This window comes from Maylandia zebra, unplaced genomic scaffold (genome assembly GCF_041146795.1).
Source record: "Maylandia zebra isolate NMK-2024a unplaced genomic scaffold, Mzebra_GT3a scaffold03, whole genome shotgun sequence".
Taxonomy (NCBI): Eukaryota; Metazoa; Chordata; class Actinopteri; order Cichliformes; family Cichlidae; genus Maylandia; species Maylandia zebra.
The window spans coordinates 3,384,500-3,403,118 of NW_027490033.1; the positions used below are offsets into that span (position 1 = coordinate 3,384,500).

General features: G+C 40.6%; 1 long non-coding RNA gene across 1 annotated transcript; it reads left to right on the forward strand.

The window, feature by feature from the left end:
• Positions 1-15,405: 15,405 nt before the first annotated feature.
• Positions 15,406-18,215, forward strand: LOC106674527 (uncharacterized). Its single transcript, XR_013096161.1, has 3 exons — positions 15,406-15,612; positions 15,693-15,973; positions 16,088-18,215. It is a non-coding gene; the product is annotated as an uncharacterized LOC106674527 (long non-coding RNA).
• Positions 18,216-18,619: the final 404 nt, after the last annotated feature.

Here is an 18,619-nt window from a genome sequence, read left to right on the forward strand (position 1 = left end):
CAAACAAAAACTGCTGTGAGCCGCCACCCTTATATCTCCTTTGGGCTTTTGGAGCCTTGAGCTGACTTTTAAAAAACAATTGGAAAAAAAGCTCTATGCTGCTGAAAGATGAAAAATAGATATTTGCAAAATTCTGCCTAAATATGTATTTTACCTGGTTAATGTGTGTGGCGGGGCGTGGTCTGCAGCGCCGCTGCAGGGGAGGCGGACGCACCTGAGCGGCACCCGCAATCACGCCTCGCCGCCTTAACGTCTGTGCTGTTGTGTTGGTGTGTGTCGGGCTGTGAGCTGCAAAGCTACAGCCGGCTGTGTGCGTACAGCAACCGTGTGTGAAAAGCGGTCAATAAAGAGAAGCTGAAAAGCGTGTTCATGCAAACATCGTCGGGTCTGCCGTGATATGTTTACAACGGGACTTCTGCTCCTGAACCTCTGCGCACAGCGTCTGCAGGTCGGGGCTGTACGAAGTCACTTTCATCTTTACAGGACTGTAAGCTGTCGTCTGTGAGGCGTGAGCGGTAGGGATGGGTATTGATAAGATTTTCACGATTCCGATTCCATTTTCGATTCTGTTTAACGATTCGATTCTTTATCGATTCTTTTTAAAAAAGGAGAACACTAAGGTCGATTAGCTTAGAACTTTGTTTTATATCTTCTCTTTGAACAAGATAGAAATTTAGGAGTAACATGGCCTTACAAACACAGCAGTGAGATCTTAAGAGATCCAGCCTACGGCTCTTCAATGTGGTGTCACAGGGACCCCGGGGAAAAAAATTGTAAATGTAAAATAATAAAATAAATATTCTTCTGTAGCAATAACAAAGTATAACATAAATTATTCTGTAGCAATTACACAAGAATATCCAGTAATGTCCCTGCCTACAATTAAACACATTCACTTACCGAAAATCGGGGGCATCTGCTGTGGCAAATGGGTGCAAGCCTTTGACCACAAACTTAGTCACTGCTCGGTAACATTAGTCTATCCTGGCTTGAAAGGAGACGCTACCGGTAGACTGCAGCGAGAACTGGCAGCGAGCGCCAGCCAGACTCTGTCTCTCTCATCATGGTCACCTAAACGCGCAGTAATGGCAGATAAGGCAGATCGCGCTAACATAATATGCACTGTTAGCTGATTATTTACCTGCCGCATTAACGGGAGAGGACGTGCAAACGTTACCGCTGCTGCTGGGTTGAGATTCACGAGTCCGGAGCGGAATTAAAAACACGACATTCATTTAAGGTCATCGTGTGTTTTGTGAGCAAATGCTTTTGCATATTCGTAGTGTTTCCTCCCTTAAATGAAGTATCTACTTTGCAAGTATTGCAAGTTGCCCTGTTGTCATCCGTTCTTGTAAAGTATAACCAATCTTTTTAGCGTTTGAGCCGCCATGTTTCCTGCCAGGTAAATGACGCTCCGCAACGTGGTGACGTCATTCAGGGTGACTGGAATCGATAAGGGAATCGTTTGCAAAAATGGCAAACGATTCCAAGGAATTGAAACAGTGGGAACCGGTTCTCAACAAGAACCGGTTTTCGATACCCATCCCTAGTGAGCGGTGTTTGTTTTTAACATAGTTCACGGTGGAGAACAGCTGCTGACATAATGTGGATCCGAAGATCCATAATTGGCCTACCTGGGGCTGAAAGTCTCGATAAATGCACGGCGTTTCGGCGGGTACACCGGCTTCCGCGAGTGTGACGCTTATTTGAACGATGAAAAAATAAAAAATATAATTTTCTTTTTATATTTCAATATCACAAAAATCTTCCAATTTAGAACTACAAGTTAAAAAAGAACATAAATAAAATACACTTCAGCTAAATACTTCTAATTTATTTTCCCAAACCACGAGGAGCCGCACTGTAAGGACTAAAGAGCCGCAGGTTGCCGACCCCTGCATTAGTGTTAGTCAATGTTGCAACTGAACTGAAAAACAACATATTTTGGTCAGGTCCAAAGAAACAAAGTCACTATTAATACAACACAACCCCCCCAAAAAGAGCCATGTAGACCCCGGGCTCTATGGGTCTTGTGCTCGGAGCTTGTTCCTGTGCTGCCATGATTAGTGCCTCTGTGCTGTCTTTCAGTCCAGCTTTGTTCAGCCACTGGTAGGATTTCTGGATGTCAGCCACTTCCTCTGCCTGCTGGTGGTGCAAACTGTGTTGTTCTGAGTTTCATTGGACGTCTTTGTCCAAAGCACCAGACAAAGGGCAAAGTAGATGCATTTGCATCAGCAGGAAAATACACCCCAAACTAGCATCATCATTATACAACTTTAACAACTGCCACTAAATGATACTTCATACACAGACCAGTGTTAGGTTAAGTTATGATGTCACTGGTAGAACATTTATAGAAACAACTTTTGAACTCTGAGTCAGCAGCTCTCTTACATGGTCAGCTGAGCTCCATGATTGAAGTTCACTGTTGGTGCAGGTTCATGACTGAATTGTAGAGGTCTGTCTCTGGACCGGTCACTCCTCACAGACACACAGCTGGATACTGGAGACTGTGACCTCTGACCTCTGCAAACACAACCACATTGCATTCATTTCACATCAATTAGTACACCACAAAAGGCATGCAAGAAACACAGTATGAAGGCAAACTTCTGGCTTCAATAACATTCAACAGGTCAGGTGGAAACTTTTCTCAGATTTGATTCATGTTTTTATAGAACGATCCAGCTAAAAAAAATATACCATTAGGTCAGGGGTCAGCAACCTTCAGGACCCAAAGAGCCATTTGGAGCCAGTTTCCATGCAAAAGAAAACACTGGGAGCCACAAATACTTTTTGACATCTAGAATGAAGATAACACTGTATATACTGTTTTTTACCTTTATGCTTTGTGTGAACAACTAAGGTGTGTTGCTTATGAAATCCATGAAGTGCTACAGAGAAAATTACATGTTATTTATGTAATGAACACATTTGAACTCTTACAGAAATATAACAAAAGGAAAGACACCCAGCTGAACTAAAATGATGTAGCAAACAAAAGCTGCTGTGAGCCGCCACCCTTATATCTCCTTTGGGCTTTTGGAGCCTTGAGCTGACTTTTAAAAAACAATTGGAAAAAAAGCTCTATGCTGCTGAAAGATGAAAAATAGATATTTGCAAAATTCTGCCTAAATATGTATTTTACCTGGTTAATGTGTGTGGCGGGGCGTGGTCTGCAGCGCCGCTGCAGGGGAGGCGGACGCACCTGAGCGGCACCCGCAATCACGCCTCGCCGCCTTAACGTCTGTGCTGTTGTGTTGGTGTGTGTCGGGCTGTGAGCTGCAAAGCTACAGCCGGCTGTGTGCGTACAGCAACCGTGTGTGAAAAGCGGTCAATAAAGAGAAGCTGAAAAGCGTGTTCATGCAAACATCGTCGGGTCTGCCGTGATATGTTTACAACGGGACTTCTGCTCCTGAACCTCTGCGCACAGCGTCTGCAGGTCGGGGCTGTACGAAGTCACTTTCATCTTTACAGGACTGTAAGCTGTCGTCTGTGAGGCGTGAGCGGTAGGGATGGGTATTGATAAGATTTTCACGATTCCGATTCCATTTTCGATTCTGTTTAACGATTCGATTCTTTATCGATTCTTTTTAAAAAAGGAGAACACTAAGGTCGATTAGCTTAGAACTTTGTTTTATATCTTCTCTTTGAACAAGATAGAAATTTAGGAGTAACATGGCCTTACAAACACAGCAGTGAGATCTTAAGAGATCCAGCCTACGGCTCTTCAATGTGGTGTCACAGGGACCCCGGGGAAAAAAATTGTAAATGTAAAATAATAAAATAAATATTCTTCTGTAGCAATAACAAAGTATAACATAAATTATTCTGTAGCAATTACACAAGAATATCCAGTAATGTCCCTGCCTACAATTAAACACATTCACTTACCGAAAATCGGGGGCATCTGCTGTGGCAAATGGGTGCAAGCCTTTGACCACAAACTTAGTCACTGCTCGGTAACATTAGTCTATCCTGGCTTGAAAGGAGACGCTACAGGTAAATGACGCTCCGCAACGTGGTGACGTCATTCAGGGTGACTGGAATCGATAAGGGAATCGTTTGCAAAAATGGCAAACGATTCCAAGGAATTGAAACAGTGGGAACCGGTTCTCAACAAGAACCGGTTTTCGATACCCATCCCTAGTGAGCGGTGTTTGTTTTTAACATAGTTCACGGTGGAGAACAGCTGCTGACATAATGTGGATCCGAAGAGCCATAATTGGCCTACCTGGGGCTGAAAGTCTCGATAAATGCACGGCGTTTCGGCGGGTACACCGGCTTCCGCGAGTGTGACGCTTATTTGAACGATGAAAAAATAAAAAATATAATTTTCTTTTTATATTTCAATATCACAAAAATCTTCCAATTTAGAACTACAAGTTAAAAAAGAACATAAATAAAATACACTTCAGCTAAATACTTCTAATTTATTTTCCCAAACCACGAGGAGCCGCACTGTAAGGACTAAAGAGCTGCAGGTTGCCAACCCCTGCATTAGTGTTAGTCAATGTTGCAACTGAACTGAAAAACAACATATTTTGGTCAGGTCCAAAGAAACAAAGTCACTATTAATACAACACAACCCCCCCAAAAAGAGCCATGTAGACCCCGGGCTCTATGGGTCTTGTGCTCGGAGCTTGTTCCTGTGCTGCCATGATTAGTGCCTCTGTGCTGTCTTTCAGTCCAGCTTTGTTCAGCCACTGGTAGGATTTCTGGATGTCAGCCACTTCCTCTGCCTGCTGGTGGTGCAAACTGTGTTGTTCTGAGTTTCATTGGACGTCTTTGTCCAAAGCACCAGACAAAGGGCAAAGTAGATGCATTTGCATCAGCAGGAAAATACACCCCAAACTAGCATCATCATTATACAACTTTAACAACTGCCACTAAATGATACTTCATACACAGACCAGTGTTAGGTTAAGTTATGATGTCACTGGCAGAACATTTATAGAAACAACCTTTGAACTCTGAGTCAGCAGCTCTCTTACATGGTCAGCTGAGCTCCATGATTGAAGTTCACTGTTGGTGCAGGTTCATGACTGAATTGTAGAGGTCTGTCTCTGGACCGGTCACTCCTCACAGACACACAGCTGGATGCTGGAGACTGTGACCTCTGACCTCTGCAAACACAAACATCAATAACTGATCAGTTCTCTCTGACAGCCATATGATCAGCTGATCCCTCTGTGATATTGTGTCTGCCTCATAACGCCGACAGGTCAGCCAATCATCAGCCAGTTTTTCTGTCTCTGAATGAACTCAGTTTGTTCTCAGCTCTTCTCTCTGATTCTGCTGCACTGACTTCACTTAAACTTACAGAGTTCAGATCTTAGCAAGAAAACAAGTCAATAAAAATCAAACTCAGATCAAACAGTTTGAACCAATCACAGATCAATGATTCTGTCATGGTTATGTTGAAATGACTAATAAAGTTAGTAGTGTTCTTACATTATTGCTGCAGGTCCATGACTGTAAGGTGGAGGTGTTTGTGTAACTCCGTCACTCCTCACAGACACACAGCTGGATGCTGCAGATGCTGCTCCGTCCTCTTCCTCCATCTTCTTGATGTCAGGGTGGAGTTAGTCTGAGAGGTAAACACACACACTCAGAGGTGCTGTTGTACTGGAAGCATCACACTGACGGCTTTCTAATGTTGGAGCTTTGGCCCTAAAGTCCAAACCAGTTATTTTAGAGGCTCAAAGTCTTTAAAAAACACCAAAACCATCACATTATTTAATAAGTACATGATCAGGTGGATGAAGGAACTCAGTGTGTTTGGGATCATCATCATGGTGAGGAGCCCACATGTTACGGCTCCTTTGGAGAGAAGCTGAGGATCACTGCAGGAAGTGAGCTCATGAAACCAAACTGCTGTTTGTGAGCAGGATGACTCTGTTATTGGACCTGCTCTGTGTTCTACATATGATCAATACTTCAAATATCTGTAAACATGTCATCTTATATTTGTTGCACTTGGTCACATCGGTCTTTAAAAATAGATTTTTAATGTCACTGAGAGTTCTTTTCTACCTTTATTGATTTATTTTGGAATAAATTAAATATAAAGGTGCCAAAAACTGCCTGCAGCTTCAGCTCTGTGACAGGAAACTACTGTCAGGTTCAAAATGACTTCAGATTATTCATCACAGAGTGTTTATAGATCACAGGACACGTTACAGTTTCACTGTCGATGTTTTAGTTAAAAAAAATGCTGCGATAAGGTCTTACTGTGAATCTGCGCGCTCATTGGCTAATACCCTGAGACTGACAGGTGGTTATCCAATCAGCGTGCGGCCTCACACGGACATAAAACTCTTAAAGTTTGTTTTTTAAGGGATTTTCAGATCAGACCTGATGTTTCTGCCTACAGCCTGTTTACCGATATAATCAATATCAGACATCAGAGCAACAGAAACCTCGGTGATCAGGACGCCGGGACTGAGAACAGGAAGTGGCTCAAACGTCGCACTTTCATAAAGTCAGCCTGAACTCCACTCACCGAGTTTCTGTCGCCATTTTAGTTTTAAAACACGTCGTGATAAGGGCGGGTCTTACTGTGAACCTGCGCGCTCATTGGCTAATAACTTGAGATGGACAAGTCGCTATCCAATCAGCGCGCGGCCTCTTCCGACATAAAGTAGTTTCGTTTGAAAAACCAAAGTCTGATTATTTTTGCCTCCACTGACGGAGCCTGTTGTTCCCGCCACAGAGACACAGTAATGTCAGAGCGGTGTTAACACTCACCTGCCTCAGCACAGCTCTCACTCTCCTCCTGCTCTCTCAGCTAAACTCACTTCCTCTCTACTTACAGGAAACCAGCGCTCAGAGGAGCCGACCGGCCTCACGTTTCACCCACAGACACGAACAGCGTGGAATTATTTTATGTCATAAGAAGAAACATATTCATGTTAACACTCGCCTGCCTCAGCTCCACCTTCCTCCTCCTGCTGCTCTGAACGGAGGATCAACACTTTCAATGCTCCTCCCTAAACACAGAGGATGCTGGGACTTGTAGTTTTTAAACTTCGTTCAGCCTTCTTTAGTCCATCCAGGACAGTTACTAACCCCACATCTGGGGCTACTGGGTGGCACCAAATGACTCCTTCAAATTACAAACATATATATTGTTTATTAATAAGCAAATATTATGCAAAAAAACTACAAGAGAGGAACAGGCAGACCAGAAAATGACAGACATGAAACATAACTGAGACAAGGACACAGGAAAAGCGTCGTAACAAAACTAAAAACTACACATCAGGAAACCTTAACATGAGTCATGGAGCAAGGAATGCTAAAACTAAATAAACACAAAATAAAAACTATAGACACATATCATAACCAAAGCCACTGGGTCACCAGACCCAGGAAAACTAACACCAAAAAGCTGCCTGGTACAAAGAAAAGTCACTGCTTTATTGAGAGAGGAAGAGAAGGATGTTCAGGTTGTGTTTATGCATCCATCCAGCCCTGCTGCAGGTTTCATCTGGCCAACAAAGGAAGAGAACTGCTCAGAGTGCTCAGAGTTATTGATGGACACACAGAGAGTCACTGAAAATGTCTGAACTAAATACTCTTATATGGAGAAAATTTTAAGCTTTAATCTTTAATAGTTTTGAGATATTCATGTTCAAACATTCCCCAGATTTCAGTGTGCAAAACAATGGCCTGAAAGTGGCTCAGTAGACTATTTTATCTTCCAGAGTATTTAAAATATGAAGGTTCACAGCAATCATCATATATGTTCAAACTTTGTATTATAACATTTCTGGAGAAATCAGAGATAGAAAATAAAAGTTCTTTTTTGAGATGGGATGACTTTTGTTTTGTTCTTTCACACTAAATAGTTGAACGACTGAACACTTTCACTTTCATTACCGTTCCCCATTTACAAGAAATCAGCTGACATTTGGTGTGTGTGTGTGTGTGTGTGTGTGTGTGTGTGTGTGTGTGTGTGTGTGTGTGTGTGTTGTAAACCACCAGAAGTAGTGTATAGTGCTTCATCACACACATGCAGGCGCAAAGTTGACATAGTTGATGTGTCATAGTTGGCACATCTGTTAGTCGACTAATCACATAATCAAATATTAAAAATGACTTAATTAATAAAATCATTTCGAGTCCCTGCCTGATCATCTTCAACAAAGAGACATTTTCTCTTTTTTGTGTCGTTGTATGTCGCATTTGGACACTAGGGGGCGATAACATTTAAACAAGGCCAACAGTGTGTAGCAGTGTCCTCTACAGGCCTCGAGGGCCAGTGTCCTGCAGGCTTTAGACGTGACCTTGATCCAACACAGCTGATTTAAATCGCTAAATGACCTTCTCGACATATCTTGTAGTTCTCCAGAAGCCTGGTAATAAACTAATCATTTGATTCAGGGGTGCTGACCCAGGGTGTTATCTAAAAACTGCAGGACACTGGCCCTCGAGGCCTGGAGTTCTCCACCCCTGCTCTACAGGTTTGTCAGCACTGACCCAGTTGGCTGTCTCTGTGTAAGTGAAACTGAAACTCAATGTTTGTACTAAAGGCCCAGTAGTTCTGGTTTTATTCTCTTCAGTTGTTAGTTTCTCCAGTAGTTTTTTAGAGTTGCCAGTAGAGGATACCTCACCGCTTTGTATGCAAGAGACAATGGGCAGGGAGGAACGTGGGCATGGCACCTGAGCTTTTCTGCTTAGTTTATTTCCAACCTGTGTTTATGTTGATGTACTCTTGAGTTGTTGATGTGAACATCTTAGTAATTGAGGATTTTCTTTCTGTTCCTTTCAGAGACCACACCCACATACCTAAACCTGTATACTATGCTAACTAGAAGTTTTTCATTATTAAGTGGACTGAATATTTAAAAGAACACAAAGCAAACAAGAGAAGAGAAAACCAAAGAGGAGCCGATTCCCTGTTTGATTCAGCTGGCTGTGTCAAACTAGTATTAAAATGTAACTGTGATTCCTCTGCTGATGAAATAACATTGATGATTTTTGTCAGGAAGCACTCACAGCAGGTTATTAGCTTACAAACAGAGCTTCTCCCCCACAGTTATTTCATAAAGAACAATGAGCACATGCAGTATAAAAACAGGCGAACTCCATCTGAAGTCATTTTCTGGTCCCACTTTCGGGCCTCTTTTTGACATTAAACCCTGAGGCGATGCTTGAACATGAATATCTTAAAAAAAAAAGATAAAAGCCTGAAATTTTCACAGGTCTTTTTTTTTTTTTTTTTTAACCATCAAATGAATTTGTAATTTGGAAAAGCTGCATCTAAAAATGTCTGAGTAATGGCAACAACAAAAAAATGTTGCTGTCCTGTAAAGTCGCATATTTGAGCACACACTAATAAAAAACTTTGCAAAACAAATCGTGACAATTGCTGAATGATTTATAATATTTAAAATAAAACAGAAAAATGTTTTCTCAGTTTTCATGCTGGATTGAACAAATATGACAGTTTTGACATATTTTGTCAAATATGTGCACAGGTATCATTTTTGAGACCTACTATACCTAATGTTTTGACAACTATTGGCCAATGTGATAATTCAGGTGAAGTGTAAAATCTCTGATGCATCCATTGGAGTTTAGAGGTTTAGAAGCACCGAGAGCTCAAAAAAGTCTGTAGCATGATAGAAGAAGACTTTAGGGAAGTGAAGCAGTTTCAAACATATGAAGGATTTTCTCTGATGCTCCGTTTTCAGCTTTTTTTTCTGTTTTCTAAATGTGAATCTTAAATTGTTCAGCGTCAGCAGGTGAAGTCAGGTTTCTCTAATCCTAATGTGGATCATGTCACCTGGTTCCTAGGTTTCATGACAGGTCAGAGGTCAGCGACTGTAACTCAGTTCTGTTAATGTGAACTCACTGAGTGTTTGTGCTTCACCTCTCAGACTGACTGAGGGTGATGATGGAGGACAGAGCAGAGTTTGCAGCATCCAGCTGTCGAAAGGAAAAATCTAGACTTCAGTAATGAACCTGGACCCACAGGCACAAAGTAAGGAACAGTTTCTGCTGTAAGACTGACGATGATGATGATCTGGTTTACTATGGAGCAGATTCATTGGCTAATACCCTGAGACTGACAGGTGGTTATCCAATCAGCGTGCGGCCTCACGGACATAAAACTCTTAAAGTTTGTTTCTGAAGGGATTTTCAGATCAGACCTGATGTTTCTGCCTACAGCCTGTTTACCGATATAATCAATATCAGATATCAGACCAACAGAAACCTCGGTGATCAGGACGCCGGGACTGAGAACAGGAAGTGGCTCAAACGTCGCACTTACATAAAGTCAGCCTGAACTCCACTCACCGAGTTTCTGTCGCCATTTTAGTTTTAAAACACGTCGAGATAAGGGCGGGTCTTACTGTGAACCTGCGCGCTCATTGGCTAATAACTTGAGATTGACAAGCCGTTATCCAATGAGCGCGCGGCTTCTCCCAACATAAAGTAGTTTCCTTTGAAAAACCAAAGTCTGATTATTTTTGCCTCCACTGACGGAGCCTGTTGTTCCCGCCACAGAGACACAGTAATGTCAGAGCGGTGTTAACACTCACCTGCCTCAGCACAGCTCTCACTCTCCTCCTGCTCTCTCAGCTAAACTCACTTCCTCTCTACTTACAGGAAACCAGCGCTCAGAGGAGCCGAGCGGCCTCACGTTTCACCCACAGACACGAACAGCGTGGAATTATTTTATGTCATAAGAAGAAACATATTCATGTTAACACTCACCTGCCTCAGCTCCACCTTCCTCCTCCTGCTGCTCTGAACGGAGGATCAACACTTTCACTTTCACTGCTCCTCCCTGAACACAGAGGATGCTGGGACTTGTAGTTTTTAAACTTCGTTCAGCCGTCTTTAGTGCATCCAGGACTGCATTTTGGGACAGTTACTGACCCCACATCTGGGGCTCTTCTCAGCTCTTTCCGGGGGTGAGGTGCCCTTGTACCTCGGGCCTCTGGGACTGGGGTTTGGTCTGCTCTGGTGCGACTGGCTGCCGGCAGGGCCTGCGGGCTTGTCGTCGCAGCCCCCTGCGCCCTCTGTACCTTGGCTACTGGGTGACACCAAATGACTCCTTCAAATTACAAACATATATATTGTTTATTAATAAGCAAATGTTATGCAAAAAAAACTACGAGAGAGGAATAGGCAGACCAGAAAATGACAGACATGAAACATAACTGAGACAAGGAGACAAGGACACAGGGAAGGCGTTGTAACAAAAATTTTAACACTTTTGCTTGTCTTCATTTTTCTGACTTCAGTTGGCTTCAGTCTGACTTTAACTGACTGAAAACTTTATTTGAACAAAGTTAACTGACTTGCATTCTCTGTATGTTGATAAATGTATGAAAACATATAACATTTAATCAGCGTCAGTTTTTAATTTGGATAGAGGATCATCCAGTGTCTTAACAGACAGCCAGTTGGATCTTGACTTTTTTGATCAATAACCCTCATTTTAGAAATTCCAAATGACTGTCTTACTGGGTCCCACCTCAGCAGCGATGGCGCGCTGTGAGAGACCCTGCTTATGCAGTTCAACAACCCGACCGCGTTCAAGAAAGGAAAGTTGTTTTGCCTTTGCCATCAGAACGTAATGACAGTGTGACTACCTGACAGTAAATGACAATGAATCCACATTTTTGCACAGATTTGGCCTTGTAAAGGCATGTGGTCCTAAACTTTTGAACAGCTGTAAAACAGCCTGTTTCGGTTTAAGCGTTGTTTTCAATAAATTGACCAGCTCATAAAAAAGTTTTGTCTCACTCCCATTTCTTCTTGTTGCATGTTGAAGCTGTACTTGGAACCTTGTTAAGATCCAACTATGCAAAATATGATGTTTTGTTTTTACAATTTTTCAAGTGGTCTTAAATTTTTGATTGGAACTGTATAAATATTTGCTTTCAGTTATTCACAGTGAGATAATGTCAAAATAAATGGAATAAGTGAAATATTACTTGATTGCTCCACATATTTCTGTTGAATGGTGTTCTAAAACATCCGTTCTTCAGTATTTTTAACTTGCATATATTTAAATTTATATTTCAATAATGCTGACATATCTCCTTTTTCAGTGTAATGGTTTAAGCTCAGAAACATCTGCAGTATCTATACATGAAGTTTATGTGAGTAATTGTCAAATCCAGAAATATGGATATTTATTTCAGAACTTTATTGCATAACTTACATATTTTCACACACACACACACAGAGATCTCTTTATTAAGTAGTGGGCTCATGTGTTCAGCATCACGTTGTTGAGTGCACAGTTCTGTAGCTCAAAGTTCATTCTTCTAAACATGTGAAGACCACAAAACCCAAAGAGTCACTTTTAGCATTATGACTCATTCTATATGAATCTTGCCAGCCATACATATGAACCGTTTGAAACCTGTGTGAATGCTTTATGCTACAGTGATACACTGAATATGCCACTAAAGCTTCTCTTCTTTCTGAAACTACTTGAAATGTGTCTTTATCACAAACAGTAAAAAGTTACGGTCATATAAAGAGCATTCATGAAACTGTCAGGCCGGTGGTAAAGAAAAGCTTGATACAAGTAAAGCACAGTTTGGTCTTACCGGCTGACACATAAAGTGTGGCACTGTTTTTCATTTTATTTTTCTTTACCTTTTATTATTACACTCACTGACATGAAAATGAGCAAATGAGTATGTTTTATGTTTGTATGTGAGTCTGCTCAGCGTTTCACTGTAAGAGTGTTTTAATACAAAGGAACAGGCAGTCATGTACATGCTCTTCCTTTACAGAAATACCCTCACCAGCATGTACCTCTGTGAGTGATGCTACTTTAAGGTCAATATAACTCTTTTCAGTACATCATCTGTACTGTCAGCAGCAGTTACACTGTTACTCTGACACCTGGACAAATATGGATGCACTGAAGTTGTACTTAATTCTTCTTCTACCACTAACTGCAAGCTCAGAAGATTAAGGGGGAGGTAATGTAAAAATCTGATTCATAAAGTAACATTGATTTTTTAATGATACTCCAGCCTCTGTTTTTTTTTTTTATTGTAGAAACTGTTGTGAAAACAATTGGGAAACAACCAGATGTCACTCAAATATGCACCAATGAAACACAGAGAATCATCACACTGATAGTTTGTACGATCAGAACTCAGAGAAGTGGAGGCGAAAATTGTAGACTGCTGTATTATTATGGACGGTGTGATTTGCACTTCAGGGCCACCGTACAAATGTGACTCCAGGTTCACACTGATGAAGGAAAATCAGACTGAGTTTCTCCACCTGATCAATTTAACATCAGAGGACAGTGGGAGCTACACCTGTCAGTGTTCAGCTCCTGAAAAAACTAATATTCTCCATCTTACAGTTTTTTACAGACACTAGGACACATTTCTCAATACTTAGGTCACTTTTGCAAAACTCCTCACACAGTGAGCACAACAGAAGTCTATGTGGGCTAAACTGAGGATCATTTATCATTGTTTTGGCACAAAATGCATTCAATGACTACATCTCTCAAATTTCATGAATTATTTTCTAACTCAGACGCAACAACTGCCAAAAATCTTTGTACGTACAGGACATTTTGCATGTGCTTACATACTGTTTTCAAAACTGTTAAACTTATGGTCAAAACAATAACATAATGCAAAACTGAATAAGACAGCAAAATTCAACGGCAATATTTTATTGAAACATATTTTAAATCTAAAAATGCAGTTTAACCAGCCACAGCTGATTCTCATTGTAGATGAACATCTACACAGGTGTTACTCCTTCAATTTCATTACAAAAGGAGACAACTGCTGAATAGGTTTGTTTTGTGACGTAAACATGGACCCAGCCAGAAATGGAGAAGTGGCTGAAAGAGGAAGAAGAGTGGCTGGGAGGGGGCGAGGAATACGTATGCGTGGTGGAAGAAGAATAAGAGGAAGATCAGAGCTACTGTAATTGATCATGTAGTAAATCATGGTCACTGTTGTGTCTTCACTGCTTATGAAGAAATCGCCTCGGAGCCGTCATACTGGTTCTTTATTATTCCGTAGATATAGGAAACGTATCCACACACTGTAAACTGCTAAGCTAGCACATGAACACACAACTAGCTACTTCCGGCGATTTTCACAATAAAAGTTCGAACATTACAGTCACTCAATGAGAGAGGCTGGTCAGTAGTGATGGCCAAATGAAGTTTTCTGAAGCACTGAAGCTTGTATTGAAAAACGGTTCATTACTCGAAGCTTTTCAACACAGTCCTCTCTGGTGACATCTGGTGGCCAGAAATATGAAGCGCAGCTTGAATCCACAAAATAAAACCAACTGCTTCATTATGATTGCCCACTCTACAGAGTGGAATCCTGTCTGATATTGGGCCGCTGTTGTGTTGCTTTGAACGTGTATTTTTTGGTGGTTAAGAAAATGTGTTTTATTTGTTTAATAAATAGTTTTGACCAGTAAACTCTCCTTGCTTAAACATGCGCCATGGTGTGGTCTTTCTTTGCTTGTGACTTCTTGATGTTGGTAAATACAATAATTGAAAAATACCACGTTACATATATATACATATAATAATGTACAGCACATTATGGAGTAGGCTTCTGCTGTGAGGTCTTGCCTCCATGCAGGTATGCAATTAATCGCCGGAGGGTATATTTATAAATAATATTATATTAAGGAAATTTTCCCAGACATATTTTTGACCTGGGGGTAGAATTGATTGTGAAATGGAAAAGGAAAATGCTTATGAACTTGCAAATTAAAAACATGATGCATTGACGGTAACCCTTTTTCATTTTTATTTAAAAAGAGAATTTGTTCTAGTGTGCGATGGCCGAACCTGTTCTTTTTCGTGGAGATAATTTATCGTGCCTTAAGGAAAATCCCTTCACATGGCACAGAGGAGGCTGGAGTGCAGAGAAACTGGTAGAGATGCAGTTATACAGTCTAACTGGGCCCCACAAACTATCAGCTAAAGAGAATAAAGAAATTCAATTGCTGTACATTTGGCAGACTAACATTTTCAGATTAATTAAACAATAAAATATATATTTTTACAACATTACAAGTAAAGAGTCAAGTGGAAGTTTTTCTAAAGTTATTTAATGATATTTATATTATGGAAGCAGATTTTTGACATTTTACCTTTTTCCCGTTTTCAGATATAATAAACACGCACAAAACAAAAGCAAACGGCCAGAACACAAAGCTGGAAAACTCACCCGATTGACAAAAATCAACTCAAAATTCTCCCACACAACAGAACCTCCTCTATTCCTCGCTGGCTCCAAATCTCTCAGTGGAATGATCAGTGGTTCGCTATCTGTCACCATCAAAACACTCCACAAATCCCGCAAATGATTCGCTTCCTTATAAACCATTGAATCAGATACCGAAGCAGTTAGGTTGGTTCTAAATGAAGCTTCGGACGTCACTGATCACGTGACTCTGGCCAAACGAATCAAGCTTCGACACAGTGCTTCTGAAGCAGTGTGTTGATTTTTTTGACACACGCACCGGAGCTTCAGCTTCAAGCGGACCATCACTAACTGGTCAGAGAGTGTAGCCAAATCTGCAACGCTCTACAGTGGCATCTATTGTTAGAGTTTTCCGGCAAACCAACAGGTAACTTGTATTCTGCAGGGCATTTGCACATTTCAGAAGTAAATAAGCTTTTGTGTAATTGTTGTTGCATTTCTGCTTAGGACTCAACGGTTACCTCACACAGGAGGGAGAGGACGGATGTTCACTGATGTGCAGGAAACTGCCATTGTTGATATGGTCACCAGAAACAATGGGATAAAACTCACTGAAATTAGACACAGTCTTGGCAGACAACGTTACTTTGGCAAATATTCACAGTGTAAGCATAACAACAATTTCTAGAGTCCTGAAAAAACATCAGGTCAGGATGAAGCAGTTGTACACTGTGCCTTTTGAGATGAACTCTGAACATGTCAAGCAACTCAGGAACCAGTATGTCCAGGTAAGATCACAATAAAATACAGATCTGTTTTTGAACAAAACCAAACACACACAAAGACATTTTTTACAAATTTACTACTGTAACAGCTTATGTTGCACTGTGGATTTATGTTAGAGAGTCATGGAGATCGAAGGCAGGCAAACACACCACATTTTCATCTTTGTGGATGAGGCAGGTTTCAACTTGGCCAAAGCACGGCGACGAGGGAGGAATGTGATTGGGAAGAGAGCCACAGTGAATGTCCCGGGGCAGAGGGGTGCCAACATCACAATGTGCGCAGCAATATCCACTGATGGACTGCTGTTACACAGACCACTAATTGGGCCATACAACACTGAACGGCTCCTTGTGTTCCTGCATGATCTCTATGGAAGGGTTGTGCTAGGTGAGGAAAGGGATGCGGAGAGAAGGAATCAGCCAACATTTATAACTGTATGGGACAATGTGGCATTTCATCACTCCCGTGCAGTCACCGAGTGGTTTGCAGCCCATCCCAGAATGGAGTCTCTTTTCCTCCCACCTTACTCTCCATTCCTCAACCCCATAGAGGAATTCTTTTCCTCATGGTGGTGGAAGGTTTACAACTGAATGCTGGATGCCTGGAGATATCAGCAGAAGATTGCCAGGGATGGATCAGGCATGCCAGAAGATTATTTCCTAGGTGTATTGCCCTAGATTACATTAGATGTGATGTGGATGAGAACCTGTGGCCAAATGGAGAAGACCGAGTAGATTAGCATTACTATTGTATGTGTATCAGTGGATGGTGTGAATACAAATTCTTGTATTTTGGGATTACTTAGTGCAAAAAAATAAAAATACATAAACAAATATTAACGAATTCTGCATGATGTCTGATTCATTCCAGTAACATATATTGAAATTATAAACAGCGATGTGTCCTTGTTTTACACAAGAAAACACTGTGTAATGCTACATGTTGTTAGTGTTTTTTAGGTCATTGTTTTATGGGTGACAAAGTGTGTTTATCAGCTGTCAACCTTTGCTAGTGTTCTGGAAGAATGAGTTTATTTGAGACCTGAATAAAGTGTTTTGGTAGTTGTAGTGCATTTTAAATGTGAAATAAACTGCTTTGCCAAGCTGAAGGTCGGTTAGGAGAATTGTGTGAATAGTTTTGCAAAAGTGACCTAAGTATTGAGAAATGTGTCCTAGCGGCTGTAAAAAAAACTGTAATGTCACTGTGGAAGGTAAACAAGGTAAACAACCTATTTTCTTATTTTACCCATTAATTATTTAGCAATATAAAGTCTGTACTGATATTAGAAGGTGACCTTCAGGATTTGTTAACTTCACAAGGCAATAGTCATACATCACACTTAAAACCTTTGTTCACTAGTAATGCCAATACTCCTTTCATGTTTCTGACAACTGCTTTTCTCCTCATACAGAATTAAGCAGCAGGTCTGGAACAGAAACACTTCCTCTTACACTGATTTGTGTAACTGTGTTCATCATTGTGAGTTTAGTTATCTTTGGATTTATTTACGCACGACTGTGTGACAGGTGAGAAACTTCTGTCAGAGCTGTTTCACATGTTTCATGATTTACCTTTCAACACGCTTCATAACTTTAAAATGTGATTCTCTTTGCTGTTTTCATTTTGGTTAATCCACTTTATCTTAAGGTCATTTTGATGTAACATCCTCTTCAGCAAGACTCTGCACTACTGTTCTTATGTTTAGGTGAATTAAAGTCAATTAGCTGCCTGATAATAATTTATCAGATATATTGATCATAAAAAAGTGATGTTAACATCATTTGTTATCCAAAGTGGCTGTTCAAGGTCAGAAACATCTGGACTATCAATGAAGGAGACTCACGGCTCTTTGCTGAGTAATTTCCTTGTAAAGACAAAGCAGCAGGTTTAAAGTTTGTTTTATATCCAGTTCTATTTCAAAATGTTGGCTGAGGCTGTTTTTGTGAAGTTACTTTGATTCAACATACCTTTGGTCACCTTGAGTTTTTTTTATCAGACTTTTGATTTTAGCTTACAGGATGAAAATGTGCAAAATGACCTTTACACAAACCTTCAGCATCCAACAAACGATCTCTATCAAACTGTCACCTCAGATCACCCAAAACACAATGCAACTACAAATTACGCACAATAGGTGTTGTTGTGATTAGTGTTGGCCTTTATAATCAAACTCTTTAATCTATGTAAATTTTAACAGTTATATATAATATATTTATATATAATATGTGAAATAAATAATAATAACTGTAAGTGGCACATGAGCATTAGTGGTCTTAAAGAAATTGTTTTGGATGATCTTTACATGCCTTTACTTTCACTGTTTTGTTGTAACTGAGACCATTCAGTCACGACACTCCAGCTCTTTGAAACAGGTTCACAGATTTATACGTGTATACTCTGCATAAGCGTGTTAACAGAATACAAATGCAATAAACTGTGTCAAATATGACTCCTCCTGTAGCATTTTTAATGCACATTGCTTTTACTGTCATTGTGTTTAGTCACTAACAGATGTTCTTGATTGTGATGTGTCATTACTTCAGACTTTTCAGATTCTAACAATAATTGTAATCACCATCCAGATACACAGAGACATCAGTCTGGATGTCTTAGGCTTAAAAAGTGTTGGTGATGAATGAAAAATTACA